Below are 12,927 nucleotides of genomic sequence, written 5' to 3' on the forward strand. Positions count from 1 at the left end.
TGAGAAGGCAGACCTAGCTCCAGCAACTTCCAGCTGACCTCCTTCCCTTGTGGAAACTGACAGCCCTTTTTCTGAAAGCTCAGCCAGGGTCTCTGCCAGCTCACATAGCACTTGGGTGCAAACTAGAAGAAAAAAAAATAGGTAGACACAGGCAAGGGGTTTGGGCAGAATATAACTCACTTGCCCAGTGAACAACCTGGGCTAGTCTTCGCAGCCTCCCTAGATCCAGCAAATGGCCGGGAAGGCTCTCATTGGCCAGGCTTAGGCTGCATGCCCATCCCTGAACCAATCACTTTGGCTCAGAGGAGGTGATGCTCTGATTGGCTAGACCTGAGTCTCAGGGTCCCCTTGAAGCTGGGGGGTGGGGGGTTGAAGTGTACCATTAAATACAGTGGCCTGAGAGAGGGGCTGATTTCTGGGAAGAAAATGGGGAGGTGAGCGAGGTGAACTGTAGTCAAAAAGGAAGGCCAGGAGCTGGGCAGGCAGAACCAAGTGAGAAGATGGGGCTGGAGTTCCGGGCAGGGGCGTTGTGGCAGCTCCTCACCCCAAGGGACAAGGTGGCAAAGGAGCAGAAACAGCTCAGTGAATGTTTGTTAACTGAAGCAGTGAGAGTCAGGGTTTGTAGGAGCTGCCTGGGACCCGCACATGCAGTCTCCCTGATTAATGAACCTGAGCCCCCTAGTTCCCTGCCTCAATTCTCACCCCATCTCTTCTCACTCTTAACTCTGGATTCCTGTATGACTGCTATTGTCTCTGGGTTCATGGGAGCCTGGCCTTGGGATCCCTCCTTCCAGCATCCCAGACCCCCACCTTATATAAGCCTGTACCCCATATCCACCCAGCCTTGGCCACATTTAGGTGGTTGAGCTGGAAGAAAAGCAGACAGAGGGAGAGCTCGTCTCCTAGGCCCTGAGAGCTGTGCTGGGTCAGGGCTCCTGGAATAGGAGTGAGAAGGCTGCAGGGAAGGCAGCTCTAGAAGAGGGCCCTTCCTGGTAGGACTCCATCCATGGGCTGACTGCCCGGGGAGGGAGTGTGAAGATGCGGGAGGGTGCTATCGAAGTGATTTTGGAGCAGTCAGAGCTTGATCACTCTGCTGCATATCACCCAGGGCTCACTGGGTCTCTGGGAGGCCTAGGAATCTGCATTTTTAAAAGTGTCTCAGGGAATTCCCATGGGAACCAACTGGCCCCAAAGCATCTGGGAGTTTTTCCAACTCTGAGGTTCCTGGAAAAGGAAACTGTGCCCAAGGCCAGCATCAGACAGAGTTATCCAAGAGCTCTTGGCCTTCCCTTAAGGTGGGGCTCCCAGAGTTATGGGGATGGAACATTTGATAGGAAGGCTGTCTGAGCTGCCCACCTGCCCCTGAGCCCCTGGGCCCAGCTGTGCTCATGTCTGCTGTCTAGACATGGGCTTTGTGCCCAGGCAGCTGTTGGCAGCCAGATGTGACCACTGGGGCTCAGAGGGCTGAGGTCACTTGCCTGGGGCCTCTCAGGTAGTCAGTGGTGGAGCCAGGATTTGAACCCATGTCTGCCACCCCAACGCCTCTGTGGCTGTAACTGAAAGAAGTATGTGGCATTTGTCAGGCTCACATCTGGCCCCCAGTGGCTTGTTTTTGTGCCCTTTTATAACAAACAATTAAAAAAAAAGTACCCAATCACTGACATTTATGGAGTGTCAGTTACTGAGAGCCAGGCCCTTCCATGGTGATATCATTTAATCCCCTCAATTGCCCTCAAAGGGCCAGACCATTTTCATCCCTGTTTACAAAGAAAACTGAGGCAGAGTGACATAGTAGACATTTGTTTTCCTTGCCTGCTTAGCATTCTTCACCCCTTTTATGGGGGGACACCCCTATTTCCCTTTGGGGAACCTCCCCACCCTCAGTATTGGCAGTCCAGTCAAGACTGTCCTCTGACTAAGGGGCAGGCACAGGACCCAGGCTTGGATGCTTTTTCCTGGAAGTTGAACTCTTGAATCCTGAGACACATTTTCACCTTGAAAACTCCATCTTGCTCTAGGCTTCTCGTGTAAGCACCGCGGATTCTGAGACTGACTCCAAGAGTGGCCTCCCATCCTGCTGCTAAGGTCCCGTATCTTTGGCTGCACTTAGCTGAGCCCGCTTCTGTTGCCTGCAAGCCGGAGTCCTAGCCACACCAAGAACCTCCTCAAGTTTGCACAGGTGACTCAAGCCCAGATGGCTGGACACCAGAGTCCAGCTTAGCCACTGCCTGGGGTGGCACCTCTCAGGTGAAATAGGGAACAAACAATTCCTGGGGCCCAGGGACACTACCCAAAGTGGCTCTGAAATTTGCATTCCCTCCCACAGTACAGGCACACTGTTTTTGTAAAAGGGTAATGTTTTAAACTACACAGAAGATGATTTTCACTGTCCTCAATCTTCGGGGCTTCACAAACTCCGCAGATCAGATCCTGGCACTCCAAGAGGTGCATGTACCCTAGTTTGAGATATTTGGCTCCTTGTTACCACCCCAGGCTCAGAACCCCCTTCCAACCCCTTTATCCCACTGCTCTGGGGTTGTTGGCAGAGCTGGGCCATGGGCCCCTCTTCAGTGGTTGGGGTCGCGGGGGGCCAGCATGGCAGTGCTTCTTAGAACCCAGTGATTAACTCGCTCAAGTCTCCCTGGCTTTGGGTATTCTCACCCAACTCCACATTTTTGTCATGTCCACATCCCTCCTGTTCTATCATTTTCTTAACATTTTGTGTTCAATCGCCACATATTTGTTCTTTACTTTAAAAGACATCATTCATATCACTGCTGGAAAGAGCACTGTGTGTAATAGAATACAGCAATGCCCAGAAAACCACATTTATCACAGTCCAACTAGACACTGCCGTCTGCCCTGAGTGCCAGGTCAGTCGGGTCTTTGCCAGGGAGTTCCACAGGGGTTAACTAGGTGTTAAAGGTCCCCAGCCCCACACTGAACCTCCCTGCTGGGTGTGATCAGAAAGAATGGTTCAAAGGGAACCCAAAAAGCATCACTTCCTCTGTGTGTGAGCTGATGTTATTTCAGGCCATGTTGTGTACATATGCTTCACATTTCGGGGAACACTGGTCCTCACAATACAGGTGAAAACAGAGGGAGAAGGTCATGTCCATGGCTACACAGCACATCAGAGGAAGGGGGCAGCATGGCCACTCACATTCCAGCTCTTCCTGGAGCAGCTTGCTCTTTCTCTTTAAAGCAAGCACTCCAGATGCTCCCAAGCAACTCCTGTAGGTCTGGGGCCACATTTCCATCTCCAGCAGCCACTCCCCTGCCATCTGTTGGGCTGGAGCCCTCCTCCTCGCCCCCTGCTGCACCCACAGTGCCAGTTGGTGTGGGCTCTGCAAATGCAAACTCATTTAAATGTCAGCTGGAGCAACACCCAGCTAGAAAGGCAAACAGGTGACAAAAATAGATGTGACAATCACTGTATCCTAGACTGTCAGCAGGCGCTTCCAGGCCCTCTTAACCATGCCTGGGGTAAGTAGCCCTTGAAGAATCAAGATAACCAGAGATGCCTGCCCAAGGAAAAACTCATGCACACACGTCATTTTGCACGCAGTTTTGGAAGGGTCAACAACTCATGGTTTTTATCCGTCTCATGGACTGGTGTTCCAAGAAAGTTTGCTTGCAAAAAGCAATTTGATGCCAAGAATTTGGAAACAACTGGTCTTGGTGATTTTTCAGGCAGCTCCCAGTTAATGAGCTATGAGGAAAGGCTGAAGTCCACTGCAGAAGCAGTGGTTCAGGGTTCACCTTTTGCAACCAGAAACCTCACCCCCTGACTTATCTCTTTGGGAGGGTGAGCCTTGAGGTTTATCTTAAAGGTGGGGGCACTTCTATAGCATCAGTAAACCTCTTTAACCTCTTTGAAGAGGATCCAAGGTGAAATGCTGGCAGGGGAGGCAACACCAAGTCTCTGGGTCTCTGTTTCCAGCCTCCATGGCCATGGCCCCTACCCTCTGCTTGCACTCTCCCAGGACACCATCTAAGCAGAATACAAAAGCAGCCACGCCCTCTGGCTTAAGCAACTCTGAGGTCCTGGCCAAGGTCCTGAGGGGCCTTCATGTGTGTGCCTTGCCTTTGTCATCTGAGTTCCCTCATCTTCACAAGGGGAGAGTAGATCACTGGGACTAGGACCAGACCCCACAAGCTCTCCTCATTCTAAGACTTTGTGTGCGTAAGGTCTTGACTCGGCCCCACTTGAAATCTCTGTTCTCATGGTGGCTTTGTTTCTTAGCAAGGGTTTGGGTAAAACTTGTCCCATCCTGAAAGGAAGTGGTAGAGACAGAAGCTGAACAATAGGGCTGAAGAGAGAGGCCCTCAGGATAGGAATAATGGATAACTGATGAGAGGGAAATGAAAAATTGTTGAAAAGTGGCCTGCAGGGAGATGAGAAGTACGGATGGTGTCTGGCCATGGGACTAGCAATTTGAAGGTGCTGATGGAGCGTGTCATGTAGTTGGGAAGGGGCAGTTTTCAAGTGCCACGAGACTATCAGAAAGTTTATGGCTTGCCCTGGCCAGGTGGCTCAGTGGATAGAGCATTGTCCCAGCATGGAACGACTAAGTGAAACAATGAGTTAATTCTTCTCTCTCTCTCCCTTCATCGCTCTCTCTCTGTACCTATCCTCCTCTTCTCCTTCCTCTCTCTCTCTCTCTAATCAATGGGGGGGAAAACCCCAGAAATGTTATGGCTTGGTGCTAAAAGCCTCAGGGAGCTGACTCAGTGCAGGTGGATCTGAGAAGACAGTTCCTGTGTTAAGCTGGGCCAAGAGGCAGGCATGATGTGCCTACTGAGTCCCTCCCACAGGCCCCTTCCTGTGTGTGCCTTGCCTTTGTCATCTGAGTTCCCTCATCTTCACAAGGGGAGAGTAGATCACTGGGACTAGGACCAGCCCCCACAGGCTCTCCTCATTCTAAGACTTTGTGTGCGTAAGGTCACAGGTTTTCTGCACTCTGTATGCTGTAGAACATGCTCTCCGGCCAGGACTGTTGGGCTCTGTGTGCCACCAAGCACAGGATCTGAGGAGGACAGATGGTCCACCCTCGGTTGTCTCAGTTTCCTCATCCATGCAGTGGGGATGGAAACTCATCTCCAGTGTTGCTAGGAGTCAGAGATGGGTGGTGGGTGTTCAGGATCTGTCCAGGGTCAGGGAGTGGCGCACATGCCTCCTCCTTGGGACATCCTGCAACCAGGTAGGTAACCTTCTTGAGCCTACAAATCAGAGGTTACAAACTCAGATGCCTCTGGCATCTGAAAATGAGAGAACAGTGTTGCTGGTGGTTGCATATTCAACCCCAGGACCATTCCTTTAATCATGGAGAGGCAGAATAGTACTGTATAGTAGCCATGAGCATACTTAGAAGCCATATCTGGATCCAAATCTTGGTTCTTCCACTTACCAGCTGTGAACCTCTGAATCTTAATTTTCTCATCTACATATAAAGGGATTAATAAATGACAAGATGCATCATTGGCAAATAGCACACCTGCTGTTTTCTTTTCTTGCATCAGTAGCAGGCATTGCTAATCAATCAAGATATTTGTTTTCTTTTTTTGCACCATGGAAAACATTGCGAATTGATCAAGATATTCTTTCTCCCTGAGCCTCCAAATCTTTCTGTGTGTCTAGAGTTCCAGGCAGCCATTCCCAATAGGTAAGACTTGCCATCTTTGTTATAATGCCCTATACAGAACAATTCCTGGCACAAAACTAACCCTGTATAAATGTCAGTTCATCAGTCTCTGCTCAGTGCAGGTATCCTTATCCATTATCCCCAACTTCTTCTGACTCACCTCCAGTGACAGGGAGCTCACTACTTCCTCAAACTGGACGTTTTGTTGCCAGACAATTCTGATGATTAGGAAGTTCTCAAATCTCCCTCCTTGTATTTCCCTTTTCCTTCAGTCAATAATTCTGTGATAAAGTGCTCCCTTCTTTCCTGGTTTAGCTGCCACTACAGATTGAGGCGATTTATTCTGAGGTAAAGATTTGAACCACCCAATGAGTAAAACCTTCTCTCAGCTTGCTTGTATTTGATCCCAGACTAGCTAAGCTGCTTCAGGATTTGATGGACATGTTGGGAGAGTATGTGAGCATGTGTGTGTGCATGTGTGCATTAGAATGTGTGGGTGAAGGAGATTGAGAGAGAGAGAGGAAAGAGAGAGTAAGAATGTATTTTAAAGCCTCATAATACACCAGGCCAATGTCACTCCTTATGTAAGCCTAATAGCTTCTCTGTGGATTGGGGCTGCATTCGGGGCCCCATCATTAGCTGATTAAGGCTGATTATTCCAAGGGGAGGGACAGTAAAGAGGGACATGAAGTTACATAACTCTCCATTCATTTGGATTTAATCCACGCTTCTAAATTTAGGAGCTGAAGGACTGCAAAGATGAGCTCCTGGCATTGGGAGGTGGCACTGGCCACATGGGGAACGTGGGTCCAGTGAGTGCTGGAACCTCGTGGCACCCACAATCAAATTGTGGGGCTCTTTTCAGGGGGACATTTCAGGAGCCATCGCACAGTGCCAGGAGAACAGACATTTCACAGCCCAAAGTAGGTGACTATGCAATGGGGGTGGCGGGGAGCAGTGGCACTGAGGGTGTATAGTATAGTGATGAGGAGGTAAACTGGAACCCAATGTCCTGATGGGCTGGGAGGTTCTAGGGAAACCTGGGCAGTCACGGTTACCCCCGAGGCACAGCATGTGTTTGTGTGTGGTCTAGTTTGGCCACTTTCAAGTGGGTCTCCTTCCTGCTGGGGCTCCTAGCTTTCCTCTTCTAAATAGTTTATGCAGGGGCATGGAAAAGCACTCCAGTCATTCAGGCTGTGCACTGCACAAGGGTTCCATGTCTAAGCGAGTACCTCACACTCGGGAAGCTCGAAGTCAAGTATCTTGAGCAAAGGAAGCCTTTTTCTGATTTGCACAAAGACACTGTATGGGCTAGCAGCAGCCTTCTCTAACATCCACTGGGACTAGCTGGATCCAACTCTGAGTTCGAGCCACAGTGATCCTGTTCAGAGAGAAGTTGGTGAAAACTGAGGATAAAGAGCAGCTTCAGAGCTGTGACTAGTCATTCAAGGTCTCAGAAACATTTCCCAGGCTATGGCAAAGAGGTGATAACACTCAGTAATAGCACATGAGATAAAGTGTAGATTAAAAAGCACTTTATTAACTGTAAAGAATCCACACCCATTTTAGGAAGTGCTATGAAGTTGTGTCCCAGTAGAACATGAGCCAGACTTGGGTTCAGCTACTTGCTGGCCTTGTAACATGGGATGAATCACTTCACCTTTCTGGGCTTCAGTTGGATCAGCTGTGAGATGGAAATTAGGTGGCCCATCGCCACATAAGACTCAAATGGAAAAATGGCCCCATCTCAGAGTATTTCAATACTACTTTAAAAAGTGTCCAGGCCATTTGAACACTAGAAGCGTGTGTGTGTGTGTGTGTGTGTGTGTGTGTGTGTATGTTCCTTAATCCTATGTACTTAGAAAAAATTCATGTTCAATATCCTGGCTAAAAATATCCTTTATGTCTGACTCCCTGCCCATCAGTCTAAGCTTGTCGCCTGCCACACTCCCCAAGCTCACTCCAGTCTTTGCTGTTCCCTGAATGTGCCAGGCCTGTGCCCACCGCGTGACCATTGCACTTGCTGTTCCTCTCCCTGGAAAGCTCTCCCCTCATCTTTCCATGACTGGCTCCTTCTCACTGGCCAGGCCTCAGCGCAAATGTCACCTCCTCCCTCAATGTAGCTCCTGGTACTTCCTTCCACCTCACCCTGTCCTAATTTTCTGCATTGTTCTTTATTACTTTCTCATGCTTTATCTCTTGGCTCGTTTGTTTATTTTCTGTCTTTATCACCAAACTCTAAGCTGTACTAGAGTAGAGATTTTTTCTGTCTTGCCCACTACAGAATCCCAGACCACAGGGATCTAATAAATATTTGCTGATGCCTGAGCAGTGTTTGTGAGGAGAATGAAGCGAGGTCAGCTGCTTCCAAGCTCACCAAGCCCCTCTCTCCACCTCATCCTGCCTTGTCCCTTGCTCCTTCTTCCTACCTCTTCGTGGGATGGCCTCTCTCTTTGTCCACATTTCTTTTCTCTTCCACTAGATGTCTTCCTAGGCTCTTTCTTGATTTCTTTGCTTGTCTAACAGAGCTTACACCATCTTGTTCTTTCTGTTTTCAAGGTTAGGGTGATTTTCTCATCTTATGGAATCTCTGCTTGTCAGCTTGGGTCTTCCTCTCTTTGATGAGGGTAGGGACAGGCAGACACATGGAGCCAGAGTGGGAGACATGGGTGGAAGGTGGTGTTAGATGAATAAAAAGCCTGTTGCCTCCAGAGGTAGTGAGATCCTCACCTCTGAGGCTGTGAGTGGAGGCTGAATAACTGCTTCCTCAAGGTGCTCCCAGCTCCACCCTGTAGGGAGAGCCTCAACCCCAGCTGTTGCTACAGACAAGTTTACTTCTCTTCTTATAACCAGGCTTTTACAAATCTGCTCTGCAAGGGCTGCAATGAATTAGTTTGGCTCATATCAATTTTTAACTGGACTGAAGAATGTGAATGGCCTTTTTTTTTTTTTTTGTATTTTTCTGAAGCTGGAAACGGGGAGGCAGTAGACAGACTCCTGCATGCGCCCGACCAGGATTCACCCAGCACGCCCACCAGGGGGCGATGCTCTGCCCATCCAGCATCTGGGGCGTTGCTCTGTCACGACCAGAGCCACTCTAGCGCCTGGGGCAGAGGCCAAGGAGCCATCCCCAGCGCACGGGCCATCTTTTGCTCCAATGGAGCCTCGGCTGCGGGATGGGAAGAGGGAGACAGAGAGGAAAGAGAGGGGGAGGAGTGGAGAAGCAGATGGGCGCCTCTCCTGTGTGCCCTGGCTGGGAATTGAACCCGGGACTCCTGCACGCCAGGCCGAAGCTCTACCACTGAGCCAACCGGCCAGGGCCGTGAATGGCCCTTTACTTTGTGGTTTATAAGTCTCTTTTATTGGTCATTCAAGTCAGCAAATGTTTAAATAAGCACCTACTATGTGCCAGATAGGCTTCCAAGTGCTTTTCATATAATAATTTATTCATAAGGCAGGTAGTATTATTATCATTATCCCATTTTACAGGTAAGAAAGGTATGGTCCAGAGTAGAGTTTTTTATAAAGTTCAGTGTCTTAGACTGTTCCAAATACTGTAACAAAATACCACAGACTGAGTGGCTTATAAACAACTGAAATTTATTGCTCTCAGTTCTGGAGACTGGGAGTCCAAGATCAGGGTATCAGCATGGTCATGTGAGGGCCCTCTTCCTGGTCTCAAATGTCTTATATCCAAACCTGGTAGTAGAAGCAAGGGAGCTCTCTGGAGCCTCTTTTGTAAGGGTACCAATCCCATTCATGAGGGCTCTAACCTCATAACCTAATCACCTCCCAAAGGCCCCAGCTCCTAAAAACAATCACCTTTGGGATTAGGATTCAACATGTGAATTTGGGGGTGAGGGAGGGCATGGGGGCACACATTCAGCCCATAGCACTCAGAAAAGTTTTCAAAGTTTTCAGGATTTTTTCTGTGCACAGGCTCCTTCCTTATCGTCAGATGGAGCCTCAGCCCTATGTTCATGTGTGTAAAATTCTAAAAAGGAATATATTGCACCCGAAAGCAGCTAAGGGGATCCAGCTCAGGGGAAGTTAAGTTGTGGGTACATTTAAATTGAGTTTACTGATATAAATGCATGTGGGTTCAAAGTTAGCCATCTTGGTGTAGAAGACGGCTTCCCTAAAGTTCACCATGCACACTCACCTGGATCGTGGTTCTGAGATACTAGTCCAGAGTTTGTATAACCATATGAATGTGCTCTGTCACCCAGCACAGAAAGTGTGCAGAAAGTGAAGGAACATCAGGCCTGACATGTAAGGAGTCAGAAGCTGTTCTGCAGAAAGTCCTTTCTACCGATCAGATGTATTACATTGTAAATGCAGGGTTTGCTTCATCCTGCTGTCATCCACCCCTAGTGCAAACCAAAGTTCCTTCCTGTGGGAGAAGACAGAATAATGCAGAGTATACAATCACAAACATGATACATTGTTTTCATCTTTGGGGAAGATCATGCAAAATGCAATGATCAGACTTCTGTGTTTGTAGAGCACAAACTTATGGCTGGCCTGAAAACAACAATGGTCTTTGTAACAGATCATATACAAAAAAAAACTTGATGGGGGTTTTTCCAAATTTAATAATGGTGCTGAAATGCATGTGTTTATATGATCATTCCAAGTACATCTTGTGAAACTGAAACTTTCCTAAATAGTCTGTAGTAGCAAGAGCTTTATTCAACAGGCCCTGTTAAAGGAAAGACTGAAGTATCTTTTAATTCCCTGTTAACAATATGACAAACTGTCATCATGTGGAGGTGATCAATGAAATGTTGGGGAAAAGGATTACAAAGGTATGTCAGATGGTTGATTAATAAAAAAAAAAAGTTATTTTTCTGGACTTTGTGATGTTTGTGGCATTTGTCAACTTTCTAAAATTTCTAATTTTCTATGACTCCTTTTCTTATTCTAAATCTCACCTAATTTTCTGTTTTTCTCTGTAGGCTTTGGGCTTCACTTCTAAACTGTATGGTAGCTACCAGAATAGGGTGACTTCCTCATGCAAATACAAAGTCATACAATCCGTGCACTTTTTCTGTCCTTTTAACACAAAAGGTAGCTCACGACAATCACACTGGCAGCTGCAGCTGTGTCAGCTGTGCAGCAGGACAAGGTTGGGGGGGGGGGGTGAGGATGCGGTCTGAGGGAGAGGATGGTGGTTGTACACCCAGGGAGCAGTAGGAGGTAGAGGAGCCTCTGGATTTGGGCTCTGTTCTACAGAGCCAACAGGACTTGCTGACGATGAGGGGGCCAGCAAAAGAAAGGAAGACATCAAGGACGCTCGCCGCTGCCATTCTGATTTTCCTTCGGAGCTGTGACTTGGGGAGTCAGAATTCTGGAAAGGCTACTGTGGGCAGAAGGGAAGAAGGCCTCTCACCGACTGGCTGGACGTTATTCGCAAGCACCGATGCTCCCCCAGCGCCGACGCCCTCGCAGGACTGGAAGACGCCCCGGAAGCGCGCCCGTGGCGGGGAGCCAGCGGCCGGCCGCAGCCTGCCCGACCCTCCCAGCGCAGGCGGGCTGGCGCGGATCAACACGTGCGGCTCCTCCCGTGCGCGCCCCACGTGCAGCCCCGCGTGCGCCCCAACCTCTACCTCCCTGGCCTGGGGCCGGCTGTCCGGGCTGCTGCCAGCTCCAGAGAGGAGAGATGTGTACTGATGGGGGTGTCGGTGGAGGTGGGGCAGCGTGAAACTGGGATGCAGGAGTGGGAAACAGGGTCCCTGTCCCACCTCTGCTGCCCAGACCGCTCTGTGACCTGTGCCAATGGTTGTGCTTCCCTGAACCTCCCTTTTCTTTTAGACATATGAATGCATCCTTCTTGGAGAAGCCTGTGCTGGCTTGCCGAGCTTTACCAGGAGTAAAAGGACAACAGTGATGATAAAAACAGTAATAACAATCATAACAAACATTTACTGAGTGCTCACTCTGTGCCAGGAACTCTTACTCATATAATCCCCCAGCAAGCTCATGATGCCAGCCCTTTTATTGTCCCCACTTTACAAATGAGGAAATTAAGGCAGAGGAAGATGTTCATATGATAATTGTAATTACTACTAATAATCACAAAACAATGGCTATTATCAATAGGAGGGATGCTGATGGGGCTTTGGCTTAAGGACGGCTTGCGGTGTACAAGCAATGGACACACAGGATCATAATATATCCTATTCTAGTTAAGGATTTTTATATCATCCCCATTTTACAGATGAAGACAGGGAAATAAAGTCATTTGCCCATAAAGACAGCTGATAAAGGGGGCAGAATCAGGACTTGAACTCATCTCTGTCTAAATAAACTCTCAGCCATGAGCACTATTGGCCTTACCTGGAGGGGTCTTTTGCCTGTGATCCCTCATCTCCCGCCCTGACTCTGTCCCTAAATTGAGTAGAGCAGTAACAATCTCTGACCACAGGGTGCACATTCCTGCTCCAATGATCCGATCTGATCTTTGGGAAAAGTGGCTGCTCACCCCCGGACGCTCAGCTGGGCCCAGCAGAAGCTGGACTGAGAGTGGGCCTTGGGACATGCACTCGCCTGAGCCTGCTTCCTACCCTGGGACTCAGCTGAAGGAGCTCAGAAAAGCCACTTCTTGTAAATGGTCTTTTTTGTGGATTTTGGGCTGGCCAGCTTTCCAGAAGACACGTCTTTTTTTCTGCCGAGTGCCTGGTGTATTTGCCATCTTCCCTAGATCCCCTGGCCCTGGCCCTCATGATTTCTGATTTCTGCAGACCTGGACTACGAGGCTCCTAGGGAGGCCTGGAGCACTTCTGAGGAGTGGCTACCTTGCCCACCTGTCCAGAGGTCTCCCAGTCTTGGCCCCAGTGCTTCCTGGAAACCCTGCTTCGCTCCCATGCCATGCTTACTCCAACCTAGAGAGCCCCTGGGGCTGGTCGGAAACCTGGTGGGGCTATTAGGGTGGGGGTCAGGAAAGGTCACACAGCAATTGAGCAGCTGAGGCTGGTGTTTGTCACTTGGAAGGAGGTGGGTGCGGACCTCATGGCCTCCCCACTCCTGAAGAGGGCTGTGCAGCCCTGCAGTGTTGCCCGTCTCTGTGTGCCTGATGTCAGCTATGTGGCTCTCTCTGACCCACCACGTTGGGCTGCTGGGACATGAACTGAAAATCAGTCTGGGGTCAGCTTAGACCCTCAGAGGTTGGCCTGGGACTTTGTTGGCAGATGTCCTTGGCATGTGGATGTCTTCTTCCTCCTACTATGGTCTTGACCTGAGAGACCTTGATTCCTTACTGAGGGTATAAGGTGGTGCTTCT

General features: G+C 49.2%; 1 long non-coding RNA gene across 1 annotated transcript in view; it reads right to left on the minus strand.

Moving 5' to 3' along the window:
* The window catches only part of LOC136314600 (uncharacterized), a 28,999-nt gene that overhangs the window by 3,170 nt on the left and 12,902 nt on the right, over nucleotides 1-12,927 (minus strand). The window lies entirely within an intron of this gene.

Source organism: Saccopteryx bilineata, chromosome 10, assembly GCF_036850765.1.
Source record: "Saccopteryx bilineata isolate mSacBil1 chromosome 10, mSacBil1_pri_phased_curated, whole genome shotgun sequence".
Lineage (NCBI taxonomy): Eukaryota > Metazoa > Chordata > Mammalia > Chiroptera > Emballonuridae > Saccopteryx > Saccopteryx bilineata.